The sequence below is a fragment of the Pan troglodytes genome, chromosome 2 (assembly GCF_028858775.2).
Source record: "Pan troglodytes isolate AG18354 chromosome 2, NHGRI_mPanTro3-v2.0_pri, whole genome shotgun sequence".
Lineage (NCBI taxonomy): Eukaryota > Metazoa > Chordata > Mammalia > Primates > Hominidae > Pan > Pan troglodytes.
This window is the reverse complement of record NC_086015.1, coordinates 153,430,041-153,449,503: the sequence shown is the minus strand read 5'-3', so window position 1 is coordinate 153,449,503 and position 19,463 is coordinate 153,430,041. Positions and strand designations below refer to the sequence as shown.

At 41.0% G+C, this 19,463-nt stretch overlaps 1 long non-coding RNA gene and 1 pseudogene across 1 annotated transcript in view; both read right to left on the bottom strand.

Moving 5' to 3' along the window:
• Window positions 1-11,724: 11,724 nt before the first annotated feature.
• LOC112208891 (U2 spliceosomal RNA) lies at window positions 11,725-11,864 on the bottom strand (annotated as a pseudogene).
• A 1,568-nt stretch (window positions 11,865-13,432) lies between these two features.
• Window positions 13,433-19,463, bottom strand: part of LOC107970806 (uncharacterized) — a 144,305-nt gene continuing 138,274 nt past the window's right edge. The window contains exons 3-4 of the long non-coding RNA XR_010155837.1: window positions 14,645-14,708; window positions 13,433-13,759 (exon numbers count right to left, since the gene is read on the bottom strand). This is a non-coding gene — a long non-coding RNA (uncharacterized LOC107970806). The remainder of the gene's footprint in view (window positions 13,760-14,644; window positions 14,709-19,463) is intronic.

Below are 19,463 nucleotides of genomic sequence, written 5' to 3'. Positions count from 1 at the left end.
GTGAGGGGTCAACGAGTGTCAGGTTGCCAATGGATACCCATGTCACTAGGTCCCCTGTCCCTGCACCATCATCCTGTGGGCTCATGCTTGCTAGTCATTCTGGGTTGGAGAGCTGCCAATATCTCTTGCCACAGACTGTGTTTGTAATTCCAGGGTGTACCAGCCTTTGAAAACTGACATGATTATATTGCAAAACGTGACAGAAAAGAATCCATTGTTTGGCGTTATTATTAAAATTAAGACTGATATGGAGTTGGTAATATTTATATTAAGAGGGCTGTGTTCACACGTCCATGGAAGTTGACTTTTCTGCGGGAACTGGCACTTTAAAGTCCAGTCAAAAGGAAGTCAGTGTTTTCAAAGATGACAAAAACTGATTTGGCATGGTCAGTACATGTTCAGACTATTATTAAGTAAGAAAAATAAAAATTTTAAATATTAAGACACCATTTCCACCTCTCAAATAGGCCAAGAGTTTTAAAGGTGGTAATTCTCAGGATCGATAGGGTGTAGTAAAATAGATATTTTCCTAAACTACTCACAAGACCAAGGCTTGACATAACTTTTCTAGATGGCAGATTGGGCTTTATGTTTTAAGTGAGTGCTTTTTACCCAGTAATTTCGCTTCTAGGAATTTATTCTGCAGGCAGAATTACAAAGATATTCTTCAAAATATTATTCATAACAGTAAAAAAATTGGAAACAGCATGAATGCCAACAACAAGAGCTTGGTCAAATTATGCTGCATCTGTAGGATGAACTATTACGTAGCTAATTTAAAAAATAGCCATTCTGACAATATGTAATGATATAAGGAAATGTATAAAAATAATGTAGACTTAAAATACAATGCATAAAACTGCAAGTATAAAATAATTCTGTTTTTTAGTTTTAAAATATCCTTCGTATTTCTTTGCAATCTTACTTATGTACATATACCTATAGAATATGTGTGTGTAAAAAACTAGAAGGAAATATATCACAGTGTTAGGGTAGTGGCATTTAATTATCGGGTAGAGGCATTTTAATTATTTTTGTTTACTTCTTTATGTTTTTGGAACTCCTGACATTAGGAGAAGCAGTAAGACACTGTTTTTAAGAAGATGAGCTGGTGCCACATGGGCTGATGTGTTTGCTGTGCCTTCTTGTTGCTCCAGACAAAAGTTTGTTTTGCTGGTTGCTACTGAGTGTTATTTTTCTTGTAACCTTTGCTCTCTTTCCCCACCATTGGCTTCCAGATGTCTGATTTCACCAAGTTCAGGGCACTTGACGCATGTGCATTTTCCCCTCTAACTTGAACAGGAAATTCAGAAACTGCCTTAAGCCTGCCAGCCTGATAGAGCCAGCACCAACATGAATATCAACCCAAAACCTCTTGGCCTAATGAAAAATAGCTCGATGGGGGAATGTGAAGCTTTTGTAAAAACTGGTGACTGAGTTTGAGATAGGGAAAGAATTTTAGGAGGCATCTGCCCCTCTTTCCTCTTGGTCAATGATGGCTTCTGCCTAGTTGTGCTTTCTGCATGTTGTGGGTGAAGAATGGAGATAAAAAGTAATTATTCTACAGCAACTTAACCTTTTGCTGATATTTGGTAGAAAGTGATAAACTTTCAACTTTCTGTCATTATTTAGCATGTAGTGTATAAATTAGCTGGAAAAAATTCTGTTTGAATAGATGAAGACATATTTTCTACGGATTTTACCTTGAAAGTGAGAAATACAAAGGTAATTTTCTGTTTGTGAATGTTTGTTTTAGGGTTCTATTATTTGCAGTGCCATTTAGAATTTTGGAAACATTAGAGTCTATATTCCATTCCTCCTCTCTTTCTTAAACTTGGATCAATTTTCTCCGGGTGAAGTTTAAAATAATAAAAACTGGGAAACCATTTACTCAATGCCTCCTGTTGCATAGCAATCTAAACAAACAGGCCCCTTTCCTCTGTTAAGAACTTCCAATAAGACAAATCACAAAGCTTGTGTTTAAAAAAATGATTTCCAAGTTCCCCACCCCCAACCCCATTTGAAAGCTTCCTTTAAAAAAAATAGAGGCAAAAGATTGTAGACAAGAAACTTAATTGACTTTTTAGTGAGTCACTTCTCATGCTACTACAGGGATTAGAAAACTCTTTTGTTTGCGGTGAGGCCAGAGGATCTGAACTGGACACATAAATACCAAGCCAACCAAAGCAGGACAAATAATAAGAAATAATAGTAACCATCAGGTGGTCAGTATCTTCTGTGTAGCAGACACAGTGCCATGTAAGTTATCTAATCTTATAACAAACTTCCTGTGTTGGATATCTTACATTTGCACCCCCAGGTCCTCTCTCTACTCTTTTCCATCCTGTTCTCTGCCCAGGGAAGATGACCTATTTAGACAGCAGCAAAGGGCTTGCTTACCCAAGAGTACTGGCAGGAGAGAGGAAGGAGGAGGTAAGATCAGAGTATGTTCCTGGCCCCTTCTCTGCTGGTTCCTGCAGGTTGGCTGTGTCCCTCTACCCAGAGATACAGCTCCTGCCAGGCAGCCCTTTCCATTCCACTCCCCTCCCTGGCTTCCAAGAATGGCTCCTCGATGCTTCATTCAGGTCTAGTGGTGGGAAGAGCTCCCTGCGGTTGCCAGCTCCATATCGAAGTGAACTCTTAGGCAATGTCTTCTCATGCAATTTATTGGGAAATCAATCAGAGATTGACCTTTGCTAGACAACCTCTAGTGTCTTGTAAACATTATTTAAATTTTAAATTATTTGTCTTTTCAAAATCATGGGCTTTGGCACTAAGTAGTTTTGGCCTTGACTGTAAGCTTTGTCAACATTGAACACCTGGACAAAGTATTAACCTAGCAGAGCCTCAATTTACTAAAAATTAAAGAGTAACAGTAATATCTACCTTACATGGTATTGTGAGAATTCAGTGAACATATATAAAATTTTATTACAAGATACAGCACATAAATCTAATTTTATTCCTCTTTTTTCCCTCTTTCTTTCCTCCAACTAGGGGCCAAATTTAGCTAACATTTACTGAGTGATTATTATGTGTCATGTACTAGTTTAAGCATTTTATACATATTAATTGATTTACATCAATCCTATATACTATTATCCTCTCTTTTACAGATGGAGAAATCAAGGTGCAAAGAGGTTAAGAAATTTGTCCAAGGTTTGCCAGGACATAGATGGGAGTACTAATTCACAACTAGATGGTAAACTTTTCAAGGCAAAACCAACTGTATACCAAATTTCTTTCTTTCTTTCACAGGGCCTAGCATGATGTCTTCCATATGCAGGTGTTCAATAAGTGCTGATTTTATTCCAGGAGCAGAGGCAATTAAGCTAGGGTTGCAATAGTTAGGGAGCCAGGAGATCCACGTGGTCAAAGTAGCAGCTGCTTTCACGAAGCGGCAGTAATGCGTGCCGCTCGAATTTGGATGCAAGGTCCTGGTAACTGAGGAATGGGCTGTTGCTGGAAGATAGAGCAGAGAGCAGCCAGTTATCTTGCGGAGGGGTGAGGAAGGAAAGAGAACTTGAGCTGGGAAGCCAGCAACAGTGGAAAGCTCCCCAAGTGAAGCTTGAGCTCCTCTCTCAGCAATCCTCCTGGCCTTGAGGAGACAGTAAATCTCACTCCATCCTGTGGTTATACCACTGAAGCATCTTTAAAAACACTTAGTCCCAAACAATGGGCCCTTTCCTGCTGCTTTTCTTACCTGAGCCAGCAACCTCAGAGCTTTCTGGGATTTCTGTTAAAAACGCCGAGATCCCAGGACTCCTTCTCTATCAACACAACTGTCACTCACGCCAAGCATGGGACATATGGCCGAGCATCTGGGAGGGAGAAGATGGGCCAGGAGTGCTGGCAAGCGGCACATGCTTTCATTATAATGGATGTGTCACAGTAAATCATTTTGTAAATGTCCCCTCCCCCTGTGCTGCATAGCAAAACATAAAGGAAGACGAATTACCCACAGCACCACAATGCTGGTTGAATATGCCAAAACTTGTGCCTGAGACACTTAGTGACATTTCCTTAAATATCTTTTTAATATCTTGGCCAGGTTGGGCATACCAATGGCATTACAGAGCTTGCAAATCAATACCCCAGCTGTTTTGGTTTTTTAATAAAACTGAATGTGATCTATTTTAAATGATTGCCTTCCACCCCTCTAATTTTCTACAGGGCTTTCAGAGAGCAAGACTGTGGGCAGCCCTGAAGTCAGGACTTGGCTCTGAAAGGGTAGTTGTTCCTTTTGGGGGTGGGGGTAGAAATTAAACATTTGCTGGATTACTGTCATCATTTTTTCCTAGTCCTCTAGTCTCCCAAATCTAGTGATCTACATGATTTACAGGACCAACTTGTGGTTTGCTGCTGTTTTTAAAAAATGAGTTTACCAAAATGTTGCAGAAGAATCTAAAGGGCTTAGCTTCTACAAATCAAATTGATTTCTCCATTTGGGATCAGTCCAAGTGATTTATTCATAATTTTATTAGAGATCTTTTCCAAAGGAAATTCTTTGTCTCTGATTATCACCATAAAGAAAATTGAAAGAGCTTCTACCAAGAATTAAGTCATATGCATGTGACTTTTGCCCCTCGGAAAAATGGAATATGTAAAACTGTCATCAACAGCAACCATCTTGGTTACTGGACATCCACAGTCCTCAATAACAACAAGAATTCCTCACGCAGATAGGGAGGTGGTCCTGTCACATTTGGGGTCCCAGTAAGCAGAAAAGCCCAATCAAAGTACCTATAAATCAGAGTTTTATAAAGATATTAGTTGACTGCTACTTATGTGGGTCATAAATGTGACACCACAATAAACAATCAAGTTTCTTTGAGGACGTATTTGAGGACTTTTTTATTGGCTTTGAGAAATCACAGTACTTCCATCAGGAAAGTCTCATCTGCTTGTGCAGTTTATTGCTTTTATTTTCTGTAGTTTATACAAAGTGTCTAAGCTTTTTTCCTTCCAATATTTTTCCTGGGCTACATTAGTGCAAGTCCGTGTTTTCCCTGGGCCAGCAGGACCACAAACCAGATTAAAACAAAAAGGGAGCTGGAGCCTCGGCTGGGCCCCTGGAGAGGCCTCCTCCCTCTGCCTTCCCCACCCCTGACCTCTCACAAACCAGCTTTGAAGCAACTGAAATTTCTTTCTTTCTCTCTCTCTCTTTTTTTTTTTTTTTTCCTGACCACAGGCAAAATCCTGTCTCCTTGGTTCTCTGAAAGTTATCCATTCCTGAATTTTACCCTTAACCACAGCGGGGTAAAGGGAATAGCTGAGGTCAGGAAATATGGAAAGAATGTTAACAATTTACCACTAAAATATACATTAAGATTATTTTCAGCAAGTGTAATCCCCACGTTGAACTTCTAAATCTAGAATTCTCCTGTCATGTGACTATATTCACATTTATGTGTGCCCCTTTCAGCCTCAATTCATCCCTTCCTGAATGAGCTCTCTGTGAAAGGTAGGACTGAGTGAAAATAGGCAAGTGAAATCTTCAAGTTTCCCTCCCTAGTTAACACTGATTACAAATGTTGAAGTGGTTAGATGAAAGTAGTTGTCTTTTACCTGAGCTAGTGCACGAATATCATCAGAGATTTTAACAGGCATAAAAACGGAAGTGAAAATAGACACACAGGTCACACATTCAATCAAACAGCTAGTTCTGTATAGAAATCCAAAATTATAAATGTTTAGATGCTGTTAAGAGCAAAAGGAATGAACCAGGGATATCTCATCTCAGGTACTTTTAAGATAATCACAGAATGTTAGCATTAGAAAGAAACAAAGAGAGTCTTTCATTGAACTTCTTCATTTTATATAGGACACAATTAACAATAATTACTATTGCCAGTATATATGTATTTTCCCATTTAATTATTACAACAATCCTAGAATGGGTCACATCTATTTTGCGGAGAAGAAAAAGAAAGGTGAAGGAACCTGCCCAAGGTGAAGTGGTAGAGGTAGGATTCAAACTTGAGCACTCTGGTTCCCATTCAAACATCAAATTAGAGGCCCTCCAAGGACTTGAACTCATTTCTCTTGGAAACCAAGGAGTCTTTGCCCTACTCTGGGGCAAGTAGATGGCTGCTAACTGCCTGGCTTTATCCACCCCTTCTTTGCGCCACATCTCACCCTCATGCTGGCCTCAGGTTGGTTTGGAGTGGCTGTCATGATCCAAGATGGATCTGCCTTTCCCCAAGGGCTGGGGCCAGTGCCTCCCCAGACACGCATGCTGCGCTGCATCTGTCGCTAATGGGATTTCCAGATTTCTGCCTCTTCATGAGTCCCATTTGGCAGCCCTGCATATCTGTGAATCTAATGTCTGTGTGTAGTCGTGCTCCTCAGCTGTTCCAGTTTGGCAAATAAGTGATGATGGCTGTGGCCAGGTTAAATCTGAGGGCAGACTTACTGTGAGTTTAGTCTTCTGAGTCCATCTTTGCAGGGACTGAAGCTACCTTGACAATGTGATGTGTGATGTGATCATGATGGCCCTGGACATGTCCTAGACTCATCTTCTTCAGTTACTAAGCACTTCATGTATTGTTTCTTTGTAGGTGAACTTTCCTTAGGGGGTGTCCCTTTTTTCCCTTTTTTTCTTAAGTGACATAGTACCTGGGAGTTCACTGTCTTGTTTAATTTTGTCTCTCCTATATATTACCTAGCTTAGGGCATTAAACTTTGGAAATCAACAAATGATTATTACATATAAGAAGGAATAGGCTGGGCATGGTGGCTCACCCCTGTAATCTCAGCACTTTCAGAAGCTGAGGTGGGTAGATCACTTGAGGTCAGGAGTTCAAGACCAGCCTGACCAACATGGCGAAACCCCATCTCTATTCAAAAATACAGAAATTAGGTGGGTGTGGTAGTGCACGCCTGTAGTCCCAGCTACTCAGGAGGCTGAGGCAGGAGAATCACTTGAACCCAGGAGGCAGAGGTTGCAGTGAGCTGAGATCACGGCACTGTACTCCAGCCTGGGCAACAAAGCAAGACTCTGTCTCCAAAAAAAAAAAAAAAAAAAAAAAGAAGAAGGACTAGATTGTAGTAAAGTCCTCTGACCCTCTGTGTAGTAGACATTTGTTATTTCATGGCTACTCACAATCCATTCTATATCCCAGTAAACCCTGCTTCCTGTTAGAGCATGATCTCCTATCATGGCATGAGCTCTTAGTAGTCAAAAAGTCCAAGTACACTACCCATTTCCCACTTCAAAAGCTGAAGGGAAAAGTTTCTGTTTCACAGGGTTGTTATGAGTATATTTGATGAGTTAATTTAGAAATAACACATAAAACATGTGGCAACTGCTAATATTAGCTCTTCTACTTGTTCTTCTTCTTCATCCTCTTCTTGTTTGCCTTCTCATTTTTGTTGTTATTAGTAGTAGTAGTATCCTCTGCAGAGCCAGGACAAGGGTACTTGACCTAAACTTTGCCACTCAGATTCCTTGGAATATTAAATATTGTATGGTTGACACAAGGACAGAAGATACAGTTAGTTTTTTTAAAATTGTGAAATATCACTCAATTAAAGAAAAATGCAAAAGTGACATGAAAGATTTGCAAATAACCGAAAGCAAATGCCTATGTAGCAGCATTGTCCAGTTTATTAACCCACCAAAGCCTTCTGTATGCTATTCTCCAGTCAAAGCTGTCTTCTTCCCTCACGGATAGCTTCATGGGTTTGGGACCCGTGCAATCATACAGGGCTCCATGCTCAGAAGAGTCCCATGCTTGGTTTAATGTCTTCAATATTCTCCCAGTACATTCTACTTTGCTTAGGTTTGCCAGTGTTGATTTCTGTTGCTTGCACCCAAAGGAATATATCTGGTATCATTGTTTTTCTAAAAGACTCTTGATAGAGAAAAAGATAGCGTGTAATAATTTGTCTTTGTTTTATTCCTTTCTGCACAAAGTCTTATGAATGTTCCATAGATGTAAGATTTCTTTTAAAACTAACATCCTGACAAACTTATATTCCAGCAGAGAAAGTTAAAACTTGAAGTTGTTAACATAGTTACCTATATTTAGAAGAATGTTACCTTCGGGACAAGCCATGAAGCCAAAAATGCCTGCCAATGGCAATTTTTTTCTTCTCAGAAAAGTTGCCAGAGGTTGCTAGTGGATCACCACTTTCTTGGAGAACTCTTCCCCATGACATGTGGTTGAGATGGAATCCCCAAATTGCTGGCTACACATGTATCCTCAGCCTCCTGGCCTCAGTGATTAGAGCAGGGATAGGTGAATAACCCAAACAAAACCAATAACGATTCTCCCAAGGAGTTTTCTGCCTTGAGCTATCAGGGAAGATAATTTCAGGTCTTTGGGTTGGGGCTCAGGGTGTCAAGGTATGGGGAAACCCTCCTACAGCAATAGAGGCAGTAGAGACTAAAACTGAACAGCACACACACACATGGTGGTAAGCAGAAGCCATGATGCAGTAGAAGCTATGAGGTGTCCAGGGAGTTGGTAGTTGAGATGTTGGCACAAAAGCAGAGGCAGAGAAATGCTGGCTGCCAGACTTCTCTTGAGTCCCTGGGGTTACTGTGATGTCTTAAGGGACATTTCAGTGCTCTATGAAGCTTGGCTTGGCCACTGTTAAGATGGCTTCTTCTGCTTCCTTACTTCCCTGCACATCCTAAAATAAACTTCCTACATCTGTCTCAGCCTTGATCATCATAATTGGTGTCTATAATGAAACATATGTACAAACCTTGGAACTTGTTAACTGGACTTGAGACCTAAAATGAACCCTTCTCCATGCTTAGTCAACCGTTGTTCTTTCTAACAGTGGAGCTCATTTATGCTTAGTCCCTGCAACTCAGGGGTAAGTGAAACAGCTTAAAGCCAGAAACATCAAACGGTAATCCAATGAAGAGGACCTAGCAATAATTACCTGCCACACTGGAATGCTGACCTGGTGATTCTGGAATTCTTTTTTCTCCATCTTTACTCTCTCCATTATATTTCAGGCTTCCAGAAAGCTTCCCCTGGATTGAAGTGGGCCTCCCTGCTTGCAATATTGCTCCTCTTAATTCCATTCTCCAAAGAGCAATCAAAGCAATCATGATCAAATTAATAGTAAAGTGACTACCTATTGCTCTCAGGATGTGGCCCCAAATTCTTAGTTCACATGTGAGGTTGTTTATGATTTGGCTCTTGTTTACCTTCCCAGCCATATTCTTCCCACCTCTCCCCACCTCTATACCATCCCTTACATTCTCTGCTCTAGACTTGAACTCACTCTTTTGCCTACTTACCTTTTGCACAAGTTTTCTTCTGCCTCAAATGCCTTCTTTCACTCCTTCCCCTTGCTTTCTCCTACTCTTCTTTAAGGTCTTAGTTTAAATGTCCCTTCCTCCAGAAAATTTCCCCTGAATTCCAAAGACCAGGGTTCACAAACATGCACTCCATAGAGTTCTCTTTTTTAATATAAAATTGCCCTTTAACTTGTCTGTCTTTAACTTGGCTGTAAGTTTCTTTAGGATGACTGGCACATAGTTGATGCACAAATGAATGTACAAGATTAGAGGAAACAACAGAATGTTTCTACTCTTGCAGCCAGAGTCCAGGGCTGTGGTGTGGGTGAACAGACATCAGAGAATTGGACTAGTAGCTGGGGCAAAATATGAGGCCAGGAATCCCACCCACTGATTAAGAAGACCGCTAGGAACCATGAATTACTTAGGAATTACCATCTTGATTAGTTGAGTTTAAGGCAAGTCCCCAAACCCATCCATCTCCTTTTCTTGCATATTTTAACTGAAGGCAAATAACAGCTTTTCCCAAATGGTCAATACTTACATGTAAGACAACTTGCCTATTTCATAATTTCTCAAAACAAAAACAAAATCAGTCCAGCTAGGATGCCTGGTGAGCTGTAGTTAGAAGCTTGGCTTGGGAATCCATTGATTGAAATTGTTTGGACTGGCAGTAGAACAAAGTACAAATGGTTAAGCAGATTCCTCAAATTCTGCTAAAACAAGAGGAAAGATAAGAAAACCAGAAATGTCGCCTCCATCCTGGCCAATGTAGAAGAGCTAATAGGTGAATGACAGCATATTTTTAATCCATAACGGAATGTTGGTTTCTTTTCTTGTTTAATGGCTTCCTTTCTTTAGGAGAACCTGATACGAGCAAGCAGAATTCTGGAAGGCAACATCTTGAGAGCCCTGAAGTGACAATGGGATTCTGGGAAAGTCAATTCCTGGAGCCCCAGTCTCTTCATCTGCAAAATAGAAATAATGATTACAATGGACACTCTCCTGCCTGCTGGGTGGCATCACAGGAGACAGTGTTTTAGAAAGTCCTCTGTATGTTCAGGGTAGCATTAACACCACCTCCCACTGCCTCCCGCCAATAAGAGCCTACAAAAGAAACACAGCCAGGTAAACTGAGTCAGTAAGCACTGGATTTGGGAGTTTGAGTATTTCCAAGCAGAAGTCATGAGGTCAAACTTTGTAATGCTAATAGGAAGAAGCACAGGAATCCCATTTCTTTGATCAATTTATTAATTTTTTAGTAAATTCTTTCTCATCAATTGTGCTATAATGTTTTTGCATCCCAGACAGTTTTATACAATATCATGTGTTTCATGCTCCTTGTTCATCAATATAATGCAGTTAGTTGGCAAAATAGTTACAGGAACTGAGGTTACCCTTTCTATTCAGCACAGAGGGGAGATATGGAAGGAACGTTCAGGAATATATTTCTACCTGGGTTTCAAGTAAAGGTGGCCATTGGCACCAGTTAGGGCTGGACTCTGGGTAATTATGGGGCATGCAGACAGCTCCATCCCTTTACCATAGCAGGCGTCAGTGATCTACCACAGCACCTTTCCCCTTCTTAGACCTGGAGATGGCCTCAGAGCCCTTCCCAACACAGTGGTAACTGGATCAGATCACAGTAAAATGCATTCGTCACGCCATGTCTAGGCACTGATCAGAAGCCATGACTCTTCATTATCAAGCTGTTAAGCAGCTATTAGGTGATGCCCTAATGCCCTACTGAGAAAATTAAACCAGTAACTTACAGGTTTATGACTTATTCTTTCATTTTTTGAGCTCTTATTGGTTGCGCTTAATTCAAACAAAGAAAACAGGGTAGCAGAGTTAAACCAAATGCTTGGGTTGTAATTCCCAAGTTCTTTTCTCTTCTTCCAGCCACACAGGATATTTGATCCTTCTAATGCCTTTAACTGTTGGCTTCAAACAACTGTGAAGAAGAGAAGGAAACCTGACACTTTAGCTGGATGATGTTTATACAGATGCAGCTTCTTCCTTCACATATTTGGTTAGGAGGAGCTCAGTGAGCTGGAGGCTGAATCTCAGGAATGTTTAAATAAAGTGACATTGACACAGACCCTGAGCAACATTTGCAAACCCCATTCTAACCTCACTTAGAGCTGAGGTTCTTAATCTTTATTGGACATGGATTCCTTTGGCAGACTGGTGAGGTTTATGCATCCCGCTCAGAATACTATCTTTATATAAAACAGTAAAAGAAAATAAATTGGGTTATAAAAAGAAAATACATTGGGCTAAAAATGCATCTGGGCATACTGAAATACAGTTATTAAAATATTTTTTAAAGTCTATGATAAAGATTTTTATATGTTATTATTTATTAAACATTATACAAAAAGATCTAATGGCAAGTTAAGTAAATTCCATAATTTTGCAATAGTGATCAGGGCAAATATTTTGAGATATCAGGGGTAACTATAATGTTATATGAAACTATCTTGATTTCTATTGGTGACTAAGCCACAGGTACCAATAAGACTACTGTAGTTTGTTACCATATTTAAACTGGTAAGAACAGATACTCCACTTGATCTTAGCTAAAAGGCCGAGAAGCGATGTTACCATATTTAAAATAGAAAACTTGCTAAATTTCAGAGAGAGGTTAGTGGAAATAGTGATTCCTCCCCCAGTCCAACTAGTCTGTGAACCCTTTGGATTATGTCCAGGGACCCCAGTAATAAACCTTGGACAAATTTGAATGTAGAGACCTCTGAGCTATCAGGTGTAATATTACCACCACTAATTCTCCACTTAGAGAATTCCTGAGGCAGCCGGGCACAGTGTAATCCCAACACTTTGGGTGGCCGAGGCGGGTGGATTGCTTGAGCTCAGGAGTTCGAGACTGGCCTGGGCAACATGGCAAAGCCCCGTCTCCACTAAAAAAAATAAAAATAAAAATACAAAAATTAGCTGGGCATGGTGGTGCCTGTAATCCCAGCTACTTGGGAGGCTGAGGCAGGAGAATCCCTTGAACGCAGGAGGTAGAGGTTGCAGTGGGCTAAGATCGTGCCACTGCACTCCAGCCTGGGAGACAGAGTGAGACTCTGTCCCCCACCCCCACCCCCCACCAAAAAAAGGAAAGGAAAAGAAAGAATTCCTGAGGCAGAAGAAAAGGGTCTTATATGGATTGCTTTGTTTGGTGTGAGACTGCCTTGCCCTTCTCTTCAAACAGAGGATCTTCTTTACTATTAGAGCTTTTTCCTCAAGGGTCACATGGGGTTTAAACACATTCTCTGGTCTAGAAAGTGCGCACCCCTGCGGATGTGAGGAAATGGGAGCCTACCCAGGTGAAGCGACCTGACCCACATAAATAAGCAGTGGGAAAGGCCATCCACATTTTCTATCCCTGGCAAGTTGAAAAGTTAAGGTGGCCCCAAACTCTTGCTAGATCTGACATGAACCAGAGGTTGAATCTGGGACATACAATCTGGGACTCTGTTGTCTAGTGGGGTTGAACTCAGCTCCCACCGGCACCAGATAAGGTTAGAAATTTTCTGCAGGCTTCGGTAGGGGAGATGCTAAAGAGCAAAATGACCCCTAAGCCTATCTGGTGTTAGTGGGAGCTGCTTTAACAGTGTATCATCTAAATATTTGTTGGTGCTAGATGTTCTGCTTTGTTGTTGGCTCAGTACTAGATAACAAAATCACAGATGTGTGAGAGGCATGTGTGCTTGGAGGTGGAAGCTGGGTAAGAAGAGACATTTTAGGCTGGGAGTGGTGGCTCACAGCCGTAATCCCAGCACTGTGGGAGGCCGAGGCAGGCAGATCACCTGAGGTCAGGAGTTTGAGACCAGCCTGGCCAATATGGTGAAACCTCATCTCTACTAAAAATACAAAAATTAGCTGGGCATGGCAGCTGATGCCTGTAATCCCAGCTACTTGGGAGGCTGAGGCAGGAGAATCACTTGAACCTGGGTGGAGGTTGCAGTGAGCCAAGATCAAGCCATTGCACTCCAGCCTGGCGGACAAGAGCAAAACTCCGTCTCAAAAAAAAAAAAAAAAAAAAAAGAAGAGAAATTTTAGAAAATATTGCCATTGAGATAATGTGCCTCTGACATATTACAATTAAATTCACACTGTAATTTGGCTTATATTCTCTATGAGAGCATTAAAGTTGATTCATTATTTGAATTGCAATTTCACTTCTTTATTTACTCAGAGATGATCACAGAAGGGTTCCCTAGAATTACTTAATGCTAGAAAAATAGCTCCCAAGAGTCAATCAAATTAACCATCCCTTCCTAACAATATAGAATCCAGCATACTTTGGTTCTCTCATTTGACATTTTGCATGATGACAGTTGCAGAATTTGACTTCTGGGCATTTTGGTTTCTCCCCAATTTAGGAGAATGCCCAGAATGCAGAAACATGAGAAGAATGAACAAAACAAAGATGACTTTATAGGCCTCCTTTGAAGAGCTTTGCATTTCTTCCAATTGCTTTCTCCCAGACTAAAAAAAAAAAAAAAAAATTACCTCAGTTATATATTCTCGGGTAAAAATATAAACAATATAGAAGCGAATTGAGCAGAAAGTGAAAGTCCTTCTTTGCCATCCTCCAATCCCACTTCCCTCCCCAGAAGTTAAGAATCTTTCCAGACCTTTTTTCTATGTGTTTATATATGTGCATGTATATAGATGCACAAAAATACATGACCGCAAGCAAGATGCATATATTTCTTTACATAAATGGGAACGTATACACTATATATATTTTCCTATGACTTGCTTTTTTATTTACTAATATTTCTTGGATATCTCTCTACATATAAAGCTATCTTATTTTTTTAAAAAAAACTACATATTATTCCATAATATATATGAATGTACTGGGTTTGTTTAAGCAATGTCTATGGATAGACATTCAGGTTGCATGCAGCTTGGGTTTTCTGATTTGTTTGTTTTGTTGGTATTAGAAACAGTAATCCAAATTTATTCTACCTCCTTTAAGCTGATAAAAACCATCCCTAGATGTGGATTTTCTCTCTCTATTTCTGCAGCAATAAGAGTGCAGATGGGTAGGAAAGGGAGAGAATGCAATTCCTTTTCTTCCTTCTGACCACCTTCTTCCCCCCTTCCACCTCCCACTTCCTTCCTGTCCACAATATACAAAAAGAGAGCTCCCTCTACTGGGAATGCCATTGCCTTCCTCCCGCTCACCTGGGTAACTCCTTTCTTCCTGCAAATTGCACCTCACTCCATCTCCCCAAGGTCTCCAGCTCACCACCTGGAAGGTCAAGGGCCTTCCTTCATGCTCTTTTGGCCCTCTCTGTATCCGACATCATATTAAAGTTACCCATCCAGACACCGGCCCCTGAGGGGAGAGAAGGAACTCACCGTGTATCCTCAGCACCTAGCACCCGATCAGCTGCGGCAGGAGCCCAGGGGCATACCTGGTGACCTGAAATGAAGGACCTCCAAGTGAATAGATCTTCACATAGTGTGCACTTGGTTTAGTTACCATTAAATCCATGTTGAAGCCAACAGCATTAAATGATGAATCACCTGGATAACATCGGAGCCTCGGACAAGGTGTGCAGACTAACAACAGGATTTCAGAAATATTAAAATAACACACATCAACGCCAGCATTCGCCGGTCCTTTCTATGGCCTTCCCCACACTCATCACATTGGTAGGGATCACTCTGATATTGGCAGCAGGCTTCTGCCAACTGAAAAAGAGCAATACCTGTTCTGCAGGTTCTATTTTTAATTTTTATTAACATTTTTACCTGTGCCCTGCTTGATCTCTCTCAGGCAGGCTGTTCTGATAAAACCAGTTTTGTTATGTCCTTTCCCTGGTGCATTTCTGCCCAGAGGGAAGGCTAAGCACACAGAAGAGCCCGGAGACAGGTCCATCTGGAGTAGCCAGCGGGTCAGACCACAGGGCTAATCCTGAAACTAGACCATCAGGTATCTTGGAGATCAGCTAGTCAGTACTGGAGAAAAGGGTGGCTTGGAAGAGATGGATCTCATTTTATGGAAAGCACAATAAACACTGGTTCCACCCTGCCACCAGCTTGCTGCTCCCTAACTCAACCTGTAGAGAAATTCTGAAGAAAACTGGCAATCAGCCAAAACTTCCCACTCTGGCTTGTACAGCTGACCTCTGATATCCACACAGCCGCCCCAACAGTGAAAGAGAAGGAAGAGGGATGAGGAAAGGAGGTGGTGGAAGGAGTGGTGTGGACTGGTTCTTCTTCCTACCCTTCATTCTACAGAGAAGCACACTGACACCCACAGAGGTGAAGGGTCTGAGCCCCTCACTGTTGAGTTGGCGGCAGCCCTCTGAGAATTCAGCCCTCCTCCGTGCCAGTCTCCATGCTGTTCCTATGCCCTGCATGTTGAATAGGTACAGTAGTTATCGACCACACTTCTGGTATAATCTATGGCTAGGTGAGGGATCTACTAGGCCTTAAATGCCTCCTCCACTTGATTTGCCAATTTCCCATATAAAATAATGGTTTTATTCATTGGTTCTTTTATAAATGCAAATACCCCTGGGAGAGGCAACATAGCCTTAAAGGATTCATTAAATCTTTTCTGCAAAGTAGATGAACCATAGTTCATGACCTGGTCTGGCTGCTCCTACAGCTGTAAACTCCCACTGACCCAGATTCTTCCTGGCAGCCCACAGGAAGATGAGTGTGCGATGACTGGCAGATTAGCTCTTTCAGGTGGAAGACTGCCAGAGAGATGTGCCAGCACTCTCCTTGGCGGCAGAGGGTGGGAGAGCTTGCCTGGGAGTGAGGTGTATCCTCAGGCTCCTAAATCACCTGTGTGTGTCCATGCCCCCTCTTTCTCTCCTTGCGGTGGATTCCTCAGGTCTTTGCCAGCTCCAAAAGCAGGGGTGCCTTCAAACCCTGACAGCTGCGCTGATCTGGTGGCTCTACCTTTAATAGCTATTTTAGGTTCCTTCTAAACCTTGTCGAGTCTCCACACTTCTACTTAGTTGGAGGCACCTAGAGTGAAAAACAATGTATATACAGAAGCCCCCATTATCTGCAGGGGTATGCCTGAAACTGCAGATAGTACAGAACTTTATACAGACTATATATTTTCCTATACATACCTATGATAAAGTTTAATTTAAACACTAGGCACAGTAAGAGATTGGCAGCAATAACTAAAAATAAAATAGAACGATTATAACAATATACTCTAATAAAATTTATGTGTATGTGGTCTCTCTCTGTTTCTTAAAATATCTTATAATACTGTCCTGCAGGTAACTGAAACCACAGAAAGCAAAACTGTGGATTACGGTGGGGGAACTATTGTACCACATATACTACAGCGGCTACAAATGCTAGGAAGATTGTTTAAAGAAGCCTGGCCCCCCTCTTCCTCTTCGAGTTCCCTTGTGAGGATGAATAAAGGAAAGTAATGCATCCAAAGCTCACTGAGCTCCTTGGGGAGAGGGGGTATGAATGCCCAGATTCCATGGTTTTACACCGGGCATTTAATAATACCACTGACAGCTAGACTTTCTCCTCCCTAACAGAATTTGATTGCATGAATCACCCAAAGGTCTTCTTTGCAAGAGAATTTTTTAAAAGTCAATGAAAGTGGAAAACATCATAGTCTTCCAATAATGACTGACAACAGGCAAGGTTCTGCTAAAACTGGGGGAGGGGGTACAATTCCTATGGGACATGGAGAATTATTCCTCTCTGGAAAGTCTCAGAGACCAGAGAGGTAATGGGAAACCAAAAGCGAGTTTGACTACTGAAATTTAATAAGGCCTGACATTTCTGTGCCTAATCCTCATATATATTCCATTATGGTGATTTTCAAGACAGGCCACCAGAATGAGGCTGTCTTATGCATACAAAAGAGAGGCAGAAGGCAAGGGGAAGGAGGGGCTGTACTCACTATAAAAATAAGAGCAATCACAAATAATCTCAACAAAACTTTTGGAAAAACCAGTACTGATTTCCATTTCTCAAGAAATTCTCCCTTTAAATTATTCTGCCAGGCTCCAGTGAAATCCTAAATCAAGTTTTTTATAGGCTTAAAACACAAAATCCAACGTAAAACTAAACATTTTAAAAATAGGTACATGAAATGACATTATGGAAAACCAGGAGAAAGAAAGTTTGGTAAGTCAACTCTTTCTGAAATATTTCAGCCGCCTGGATCTCTAGACAAGGAAGGAATTCAGAACCCAGCTGCATAGCTTCTCTCTGTGGCTGGTCAGGCATTCTTCAGTGGCTCTGGTGGCAAAAAAGCTTAAAACTTGCTTCAAAAAAACAAGCAGCTCCCATCCGGGACTGTTAGAACTCTGAAAACCAGGCCTGTGTTCACACTGGCCCAATCAGTGAAAGATTACATGTCTCATATAAGGCTGCAGTGCCATCTACCCTTGAATAGAATGAGTAATTTTGTGCTATTTTTGGATGGTGCAGTGCTTTAAAACAAAGTGATAAATTAAAATGGCCTCAGTAATGCAGCAAAAATGTTAAACTGTTTGAAGGCAAATGGAAAATGTGGCCTTAGTATACAAAGAAGGAGCCAGCAGATGGAAAGGTTTGGAGTCTCTCAACTGAGTTAAGAAGAATGGCAGCCAATCAGTCTGGTATTGAATTTTGGAAACTATGCTGTGCCCAGTATTGTGCCTGGGCATGAGGAATTATTAAAGAGAAATTATTTTTTTTGTTTGTTTCTAAGTCCCCAGTTAGATAATTCCTTGAGGGCAGGCACATCATTTGTTTTTCCATAATAAGACCTAGACTTGTGTAGCCAAGTTAACATCCCACCTTCTACACATCAACGGCCTATTTTGGTCACTGCTGGCATCCATCAACTCTTCCCATCCCTCTTCAACTCCAAGCCCAATTTCTCCACTTTACACTTAGCCAAATCCTACATCCCACACATCCTCCAAGGTCCAGCTTACACCTCCTTTCATCTCTTCATGATTTCAGCCTGTGCTGGTTGCTCCCTTCTCTCCTTTCCTATTGCATTCATACCACACAGGGGTTTATATGAGCAGTGGGGAGCAAGGGACACCCCAGGAACAGCATGGGCAAAGGCAGATTGGGTGCACCTCAGTGATGCTGAGAAAGGAGAAGAAAGGGACAAAACGGAGGGAGCAAGGAGGAATGTGATAGATTCAGATCTCTCCACTCGTGAGCTCCATAATATTGGGCAAATGATTTTCAAGTCCTGGAGCCTCAGATTTCTCCACTCCCAAAGACTTCCCACAAAGGGTTTTCGTGAGTGATCGCCTGTAACATCTGAACCATAAATAAATGAATTTGTGTTAGACTCATCTAACTTAAGTCAAAATGGCACACTGGGATGAAAAGGGTAAGACCATGAGACAGTAATGATCTTCATCACGTTTGGCCCAAAAGGGTGCATCTTAATAGCAAGATTTAATGAGTCCTTACTATGTTCTAGGCACAGTCCAAAGACGTGCTAATCCAATTACTCCTCACAACCATCCTATGAGGTTGGTAGCACTATTATCCTCATTAGTTGAGGAAGCCAGGATTCCAGCCAGTCTGACTTCAGAGCCACTAGGCTTAACCAGTACAGTATACAACACTGCTCCATCCCTCGCCCTTTGAAAGGAATCCTATGACTTGCCTTTGCATTTGCAAGTGATTTTTATTTTATTTTATTGAATAGATGATGTAGCAATGTTAAACCCAATTTTTTAAAAACAGTTTATGTATCTTTACTGTTAGTTTCTGGTCCTTACTCATTTTTGCACGTCATTTCAAAAAGGACCCTGGTTTGCCTCAACTGTATATGCAAACTTAGAAGTGACGATGGCATGAAGAGCATTACCTTAATCTGGCCCTGGCTCACCACTCAGTAATAATGACATGTAGTCATAAATTAATTTTATTAAATTATAATTATTTCTGTGAATTTTTTATGTATCCCAGTTCTGGTTTGTGATTTACTTTCCTAACATGAGAGAAAAAAAGTACATTTACTACTTATGAAGGAAAACATTTACATCAAATTATCTTTGTATCCAGGAAATACAAGGTGTCAAATGTTGGATCTGAATGATAAGAATATAGGTAATTTTCTTTTGATTACTTTTTGCTGCCCTTTTTAACATGTCACAGTGGAAAGTATATAATTCACTATATGTTTTTAAAATCCCATAAAATTACAGCATTAATTAAAATAAGA